This window comes from Arachis hypogaea, chromosome 12, assembly GCF_003086295.3.
Source record: "Arachis hypogaea cultivar Tifrunner chromosome 12, arahy.Tifrunner.gnm2.J5K5, whole genome shotgun sequence".
Lineage (NCBI taxonomy): Eukaryota > Viridiplantae > Streptophyta > Magnoliopsida > Fabales > Fabaceae > Arachis > Arachis hypogaea.
Genome location: NC_092047.1, coordinates 17,740,482 through 17,748,310, shown reverse-complemented (window position 1 = coordinate 17,748,310; position 7,829 = coordinate 17,740,482). Strand labels below are relative to the sequence as shown.

The 7,829-nt window shown below is 35.8% G+C and overlaps 1 long non-coding RNA gene across 1 annotated transcript; it reads right to left on the bottom strand.

Annotated features, from left to right (window-relative positions):
- LOC112727033 (uncharacterized) lies at positions 1-2,803 on the bottom strand. The gene is made up of 4 exons (XR_003165551.3): positions 2,171-2,803; positions 1,966-2,086; positions 1,678-1,851; positions 1-229 (listed from the first exon to the last, which is right to left on the bottom strand). It is a non-coding gene; the product is annotated as an uncharacterized lncRNA (long non-coding RNA).
- Between the last annotated feature and the right edge of the window lie 5,026 nt (positions 2,804-7,829).

The window sequence follows — 7,829 nt, the reverse complement described above, 5'->3', positions numbered from 1 at the left end:
AATACTTTATTTTAAGAAAATTACAAACAGGCATAGATTCATATACAAGACTCCTTATATAATAATTCAATATAATATATGTATAAAACATACAATTCCTATCCCTCTTACAAACTTGTAATAACAAAGACGAGGGGAAAAAAATAATCTAATTAATACAACAACATATAAACCAAACGTAGTATAACTCTTCTTAATGCTTCTTCATCTGGTTCCTGAAAAGGTAAAGCTGTAGGGGGGTGAGACCTAACCACACGGTCTCACCACGGAGTTTCAAAGTTGTCATAAGAAGATATTTAATAAGAAACTGTTTTCAAGCTCAGTGATTATCATTGCCTTATGTATCTTTTAAAACCAATAGGAAATTGTTCAAAACCCTTTTCAAAGAAACAATGTTTAATCTTTCAGAAATCCGAAATCTTTCCTTTCTTATAAGAAAATCTCAATCAGAAATCAACCACGCAATTAAACAATATAATCATTAATTCAACATCCAAGTTCATTCTCAAATGTAGCACGCCAGGACAAACACAGGCAAGACAGACAAGGAAAACACAAGCAGGTAGCAGTTACAGCAAATAGTTCAAGTAGCAGTTAAGAACAGTTTAGCAATTAGGCAAACCAAAACAAGTTCAAACCCAAGCAAAGCATATAAATGCATATGATGCATGCCTGTCCTATGGCTAATGAGGCTCATCTGTCGGTTATCCAGCCAACCCGACAAGTCTGAATTGTACTTAGACTGTCCCCCGACGTGCATCCCCAAGAGTCTATGCATAGCTTTTTCTCAAATAATCAATATTACTCAATGGGGGTAACATTCTCGGGAATTTATATAGTGCCCGGTCACCCACTTACATCGTAGGGTCAACAGAGTATCGAGTTTTCAACCTGGTACACGTGGTGGCAAGCCACGGCACTTAATCCAGGGAACCTCGTATCTCAGATATTTCAAATTCATAAGCCATATGAATAATTCCAAGTTCACATCTCAACATTCTCAACATCATAATCATTCATCAATCCAAATCTCATTTCCAAGTTCATTTCAAAGTCATATTTCAAATAAAATCCTCATCCTCCTCTTTTTCATTCTGTTCGTTAACAATCTCAATTCCAAAACAAAATTCTTTCTTTGATAGGCAAATCAATCTTAAAACGTATAATGCTTAAAACAAATCTTTTTAATTAGTTACTTTAAATAAAACTTCCAATTTTATAAAATTTCGACAGCATCTCCTCTAAAACTCAGACACTGCCACCCTTTTTGGGTCCCATCCAAACATTTCTCAAACCTTTTCTCAACCATTTCCAAATCTCAAACAATTCCAATATCAAAGTATTTTCAAAATCAGACCAATTCCAATAATAAAACTCTTTTTAAAGCCAAACCAGCTCAAGTATTAAATTATTTATAAAATCAAACCGACTCAAAATCAAACCGGTTTAACTTCAAACCAAGAAAAATCACTTTTCATAATAATCAAGTAAATAACTTTCCAAATCCATTTCTTAACAACAACCGTACTTCACTCAAGCAATCAAGAACCCAATAATCCAGTCCAACAATCCATTACATCCACAAGACAAATATAATCACAGAAATATATCTTTTTGCATCAATATCTATTTATCACAACTCTGTAATGTAAATTAGATTTTAAGAAAAACCCCTACCTCGATTAGTTGAATTCACATAGATTAAACGTGGTAACTCCCTTTTCTTTTAATTTTTATGGCAGCAACAAGCACGTAACTAAAGCAGCAGCATTCTCAATCTCTTATAGCAGTGACGATGGTTGCAGCAAGACAAGGATTCGAATTGGATAAGAATCAAAAGCAAACATAGCTCTCGAAGATTCACAACAATTCAAAGACCAGAATTGAATTAAAACAAGAACATGGCAATTAAAAGTGACAAAATAGAACGTGCCAAATAGGTCAGAACCAAGGAGAAGAGCAAACCAGAATCAATGTAATAGGATTCAGAACCAACAGCAGCGACAGTGACATCAGTTCTCTCGGAGCAAGAACAACAACGATCTCAGCATCAATTATGCCTTTTCGAACGGTAAACCAGCAACGACTAAAACAATAATCCATAGTCCTATAATTAAGCCAGGAAGGGACAGAGGAACAAGATAAAACAGAGCAAGGTTTAAAGCATTACAGTTTCAAGAATAGGAGAATTGAAATCAGAGCAAGGCTGGCGCTGTCTTCGACTCTGGTGGCGGTGCACAACTTACCGGCGACTAAGGCAGCAACGTAGACAAGGCTTCCCCTCGGCGGTGAGAAGCGGCGGTGGCACGCGGCGATGGTAACTCCGGCGACGACAAGGCGTGGCGGTGGCTGAACAACAACGAACGGCGGCGCAACACCTTCCTCTCTCACCTGCGAACTCTTTTTCTCTCACTTGTGAGCTCAACGGCGACGGCCATGGAAGCTTCTGCTCGGCGGGCTCGACGGCGACTGGTACAATGGCGGCATCTCCCCTTTCTCCACCGTGGGCTCTCTCGTTCCTCTCTCACTCTCCCTCAGTTGGACCAATCGATAGTGACGGCGACGTGGGTTCAAAACGGCGACGCCTCTTCTTCGACACGGCTGGACGGCGACGCGACACGGCGCGGTGAGCGGCGGCGAGGTAGCAGCGTGGTCTTCTCTCTCTTCTCCTTCCTCAGCTCTCCCTCTCTCTTCTCTGTACGACCTGACGGCGCGGCGGCAGTGACGCTTGCCGGCGCCGCCCTCACTCTCCCCTCCCCTTCTCCCGCAGATCCCTCTCCTCTCTTCCCTTTCTGTTTGGCTGAAGTTCATGTGTTAGAGAGGGTGGTTTCTTTTTCTTTTGTTTACTGGAGGGGGGGGGGAAAGGCGGTTCAGGTTTCATTAGGGATTTTAGAATTAGGGTTCCCAATTTGGGAATTAGGGTTAGGGGTGGTTCAGTCATCTCACTAAAATTAGGAGTAATTGAAAATCAAAAATCAACTTTTAGTCCATTAATAATATTTGTAAAAATACTATTTAATTATTTATCAATTTATAAATTATTTTTAAATAAAGACTTTAATTCAATAATTAGAGATAATATAATTAATTTTCTTTATTCATAAAAATTAAAATATATTAAATTCCAAAATCTCAATTCTCTAAATCAATTTATACAAAATTCTTATTATTTTGCAATTACTAAATTTTATAGTTCAAATATAGAAAATTATTTAACAATTATAAAATTAGAGAAAAATTCTAATTTAATTATCTAAACTTAATTTAATTAGCTTTAATTAAATAATTTCTAAAATTAAAGTCTTTAATGAATAATTAAATTGAAATCAATTTAGAGTAAGGCTTTTCAAAAGTTTTGGGTCTTACATGCTGTGATATGTGCGTTAAGTATTTTCAGGCTTTATGGGGGCAGGAATGACTTAGAGGATAGAAAGGAAGCTTGCAAAAATGGAAGGAACACCAGAAATAAAGGAGACAACCAGCGAGGATCGACGCGTGCGCGTACCTGACGTGTACGCGTGAATTTGAGTTTGCACGACGATGCGTGCGCGTACCTGACGCGTACGCGTGACTAGCGCAGAAGACAAGCGACACGTACGCGTGACTGACGCGTACGCGTGACATGCGCTACATGCAGAAATCGCAGAAAACGCTGGGGGCGATTTTGGGATGAGTTTGGACCCAGTTTTCGGCGCAGAAACGAAGACTAAAGCCAGGGGACAAGCAGAGACTCAACAGACGATTCATTCATTCATCAATACACATAGTTTTAGGTTTTAGATGTAGTTTCTAGAGAGAGAGGCCATCTCCTCTCTCTAGGTTTTAGGATTTCTCTTAGTTTTAGGTTTATTTCTTCTCAATTTCAGGTTCAATGTTCCTTTAATTTAGTTTCTCTTCTACTTTTATTTGTTCTAGTCTTTTAGTTTATCTATTTCTCTTGTTGGTGCATTTATTTTCCCAATTTAATTTATGAACTCTCATGTTAGATTTGGTTTTCTATTTAATGCAATTTGAAGTATTTCATATTTATAGTTGCTTTCTTCAATTTATGTTATTGATGCTTTCAATTAGTTGTTTGAAATTTATTATCTCTTATTGTTTTTCTATGCTTTTATTTTGTGCCTACCAAGTGTTTGATAAAATGCTTGGAAGGATGTTAGAGTAGGATTTTATGTTCTTGGCTTGGGATGGTAACTTAGGAACTTTTGAGTTACTAATGTCCAAGTAATTGATGATTGGAGCCATTAACTCTAGTTCTCACTAATTGAATTGGTGGAGAGCTAGGACTTATGGACTTCGATTGATATAGCTCATTTAACTTTCCTTTACTACTAGTTAGAGGATGATTTAATGGGATTGATCCTTGCCAATTCTCATGTTGTGGTTAGTGATAAGGATAGAGATCCTTGACCACCAAACCTTGCCAAGACCTCTTTATCATTTGATTTTCATTATCATTTACTTTTTCTTGTTTTCTTATTTCAAAAAAAAACCCAAAAAGATACAATCTCATAACCAATAATAAATACACCTCCGTGCAATTTCTTGAGAGACGACCCGATGTTTAAATACTTCGATTTAATTTTATTGGGTTTGCTTTAGTGACAAACAATTTTTTGTATGAAAGGATTCTTGTTGGTTTAGAAACTATACTAGCAACGGAAATTTATTTGTGAATTCTTTACTAGCAAAAATCCGTTCATCAGTTGTGCTTGCAGAGGATGATGAAAAGTCCTCAGTTTTTTTGTCCTGTTCCACCGTCATGTTATGTTCACTAATGTTTAAAAAACATAACACTATTGGAATTGATATTGAATATTAGATATCAAGATTATCAAAACTGCAACATTAAGAACAAAAACAACTGAAACAACATTAAAGATTTAACGTAAACTAACTTTTGACAAAAAAAAAACCGTTGAAATAAACGGAAAATCTGCTTTTACTCATGAAAATCCACAATATAATAAAATACTTAACTGCAAATCGAAAATACACCAATTTTTTTGTAACCAAAGAAAACAACGTACAACGTTGAGTTTATTTAACTTAGTTCATGACACAAAGATCTTTTTTAAATTATGTTAAAATTCTTCATATAAGCATTACACAACATCATCTATATTCTTTGAAGCATATTCTGTGGGGTCTTCTATATCATCCTCCCTTGTCAACTATAAATTTCCAATGTCACCTTCCACTGACATGTTTAACCCTAGCTATGGAGAAAAATCAAGTTCAGCTTTTTCATTCTCTTCTCCCATGTCATACAAATCTCGTGGTTTCACATGAACCACAACATTCCATTCCTTAGCTACTTCATCATCCGCATAGTACACAAGCTGAGCTTCTGATGATAATATGTACGGTTCATCATCTTCTCGATTACCAGTGTGTATTGGACGAGAGAAATTAACGCTGGTAAGCCCCAATGGTCATGTTTGATGCCTCTACTGGTAGTGGTATCAGCCCAAACACATTTGAACAATACTAATAAACCCCAATTTTGTGGTTTATCTTGTGATTATTTTGGGAGATTTTATCACCTTTTCTCACATTTATTCAATGAAATAGCATGGTTTTGTAATTCTCCCTGAATTTGTGCTTAAGTGTGAAAACATGCTTTTTAGGCCTTAAAATAGCTAAATTTAATTCATTTTAATTCCATTCGATGCCTTGATATGTTTGTTAAGTGATTTCAGGTTTAGAAGGCAAATATTGGATTGAAGGAATGAAGGAAAAGCATGCATAGTGGGAGAACTCATGAAGAAATGAAGGAACCGCAAAGCTGTCAAGCCTGACCTCTTTGCACTCAATTGACCATAACTTGAGCTACAGAGGTCCAAATGAGGCGGTTTTAGTTGCGTTGGAAAGCTAACATCTGGGGCTTCAAAATTATATAAAATTTATCATATTTGCTTTGTATTTAAGAATGCGTACGTGCACTATACGCATATGCGCTGATGGATCAGCGTGATTCACTAAAGTGAAATCATGGCCAGCAATTTGTAGCTCATTTTGGGCCCAATCCAACTCATTTCTGATGCCATTGAACCCAAGGATTGAAGGAGAAATGAACCAAGTAGTCATAGTTTAGTTTTCATCATGTTTTAGGGTAGAATTCTAGAGAGAGAGGCTCTCTCCTCTCTCTAGATTTAGGATAGAAATTAGGATAAAGTTAGGTTAATCTCTCTCAAATTTCTCTTTCAATTCTTGTTTTGATTTCAATTCTCTTCATATTTTAGTGTTCTATTGTCTTAATCTTCTATTTTCTCTTGTTAATTTCTTATTTTGCTCTCTTTTGTGTTGATGAACCATTGTTGGATTTTGATTTTCTTTTAATGCAATTTTATGTTTCCATGTTTCTTTTATGTTGATCTTGATTGTTATTGTTGATTTCTTGCTTATGTTAGTTATGGGTTTTATTAATTATTGCAATTTGTGATGTTTTCTTTTCTTGCATACTAGGTGTTTGATAAAATATTTTCTCTAGTTTTTGAGTAGTTTCCTTGACTCTTGGCCTAGGCTAAGGGAATTGAGTGATCTTGAGTCATTAGGTCTCATTAAATTGGTGATTTGAGAACCCTTGGTGATCAATTTGATATCCATTGACACTAACCCACTACTAATCTAATTAATAGATAGGTTGGGACTTATGTGTTGATGTGATCAAGCCTATTTGATGTACTTCAAGCTTAGGAGTAGATATTACGTACTTAAAGCTTTTGGAGGTAGACTTAATAGGTTGGCCCCTCATAGTTATCAATATTTGGTTTGTTGACAAGGATGGTGATCTCAATTACCTATGTCTAGCCAAGAGTTCTTTTTCCTTTATTTTATTAGTTCTTGACATTTTACTTTCTTTTTGTTTACTTTTCTTGCCAATTATAAAATCAAACCCCTTTGTTCCTTCATAGCCAATAATTGAGCATTTCATTGCAATTTCTTGTGAGACGACCCGGAGTTTAAATACTTCAGTTAATTCTTATTTGGGGTTTGTTACTTTATTGGGAGGATTGTTTGTTGGTGTAGAACTATACTTGCAACGAGAATTAATTTTGAGAAATTCTATATCATCACAACAAATCTCTTCATCAAAATGGCGCCGTTGTCAGGGAGTTGCAATGGTGCTATGTTATTAGTTATTATATATATTGTGAATAGCTTGATTTTTGGTTTGTTTGTTCGTGTAGAACTATACTTGCAACGAGAATTTATTTGAGAAATTCTATACCATCACAACAATCTCGCTTCATCAAATACCACTGTCAAATGACAACTATAATTCAATTTAATTATGTCCACACTTTTTTCGTAATACGGAACACCCAACAGCACTCTATTATCACACATGCTTGCATAACTTCTTGTATTAGATGATACATATACTCTACTATTTTGGGTTTTCAGCCCGTCTTCCTTTGTGATAGTTCTAAACTTGTGTCCATTAACGTTGTATGTCCCAAAATATTTTGCCTGAATCATGGAACCGCATGCAAGCAACTTCATTTCTTTCGAATGAAGCGTACTTTCCATTGGAACCTGGAACTACATAACATTCATGCTTTATATTAAAATCAATTTCATAAAGTACGAATTCTAGCCTAAAAACACATTGGTCATGTTAATATTCTATCAACCTCATGCTTGAACCACCGAAGAAATTCCGCATGTACAACACTGTCTATCTTAGATTGCGACCTTGTCTGAGCTTGTAAACTTCGCTTTGTTTTTTTCCTAAATATACTTTATAAGAGAAAAGAAAATTAGTCCAACTAGTCATTGGGTGAAAAGAGTTATATTCGTGTTTTAAAAATACATGTGTATAC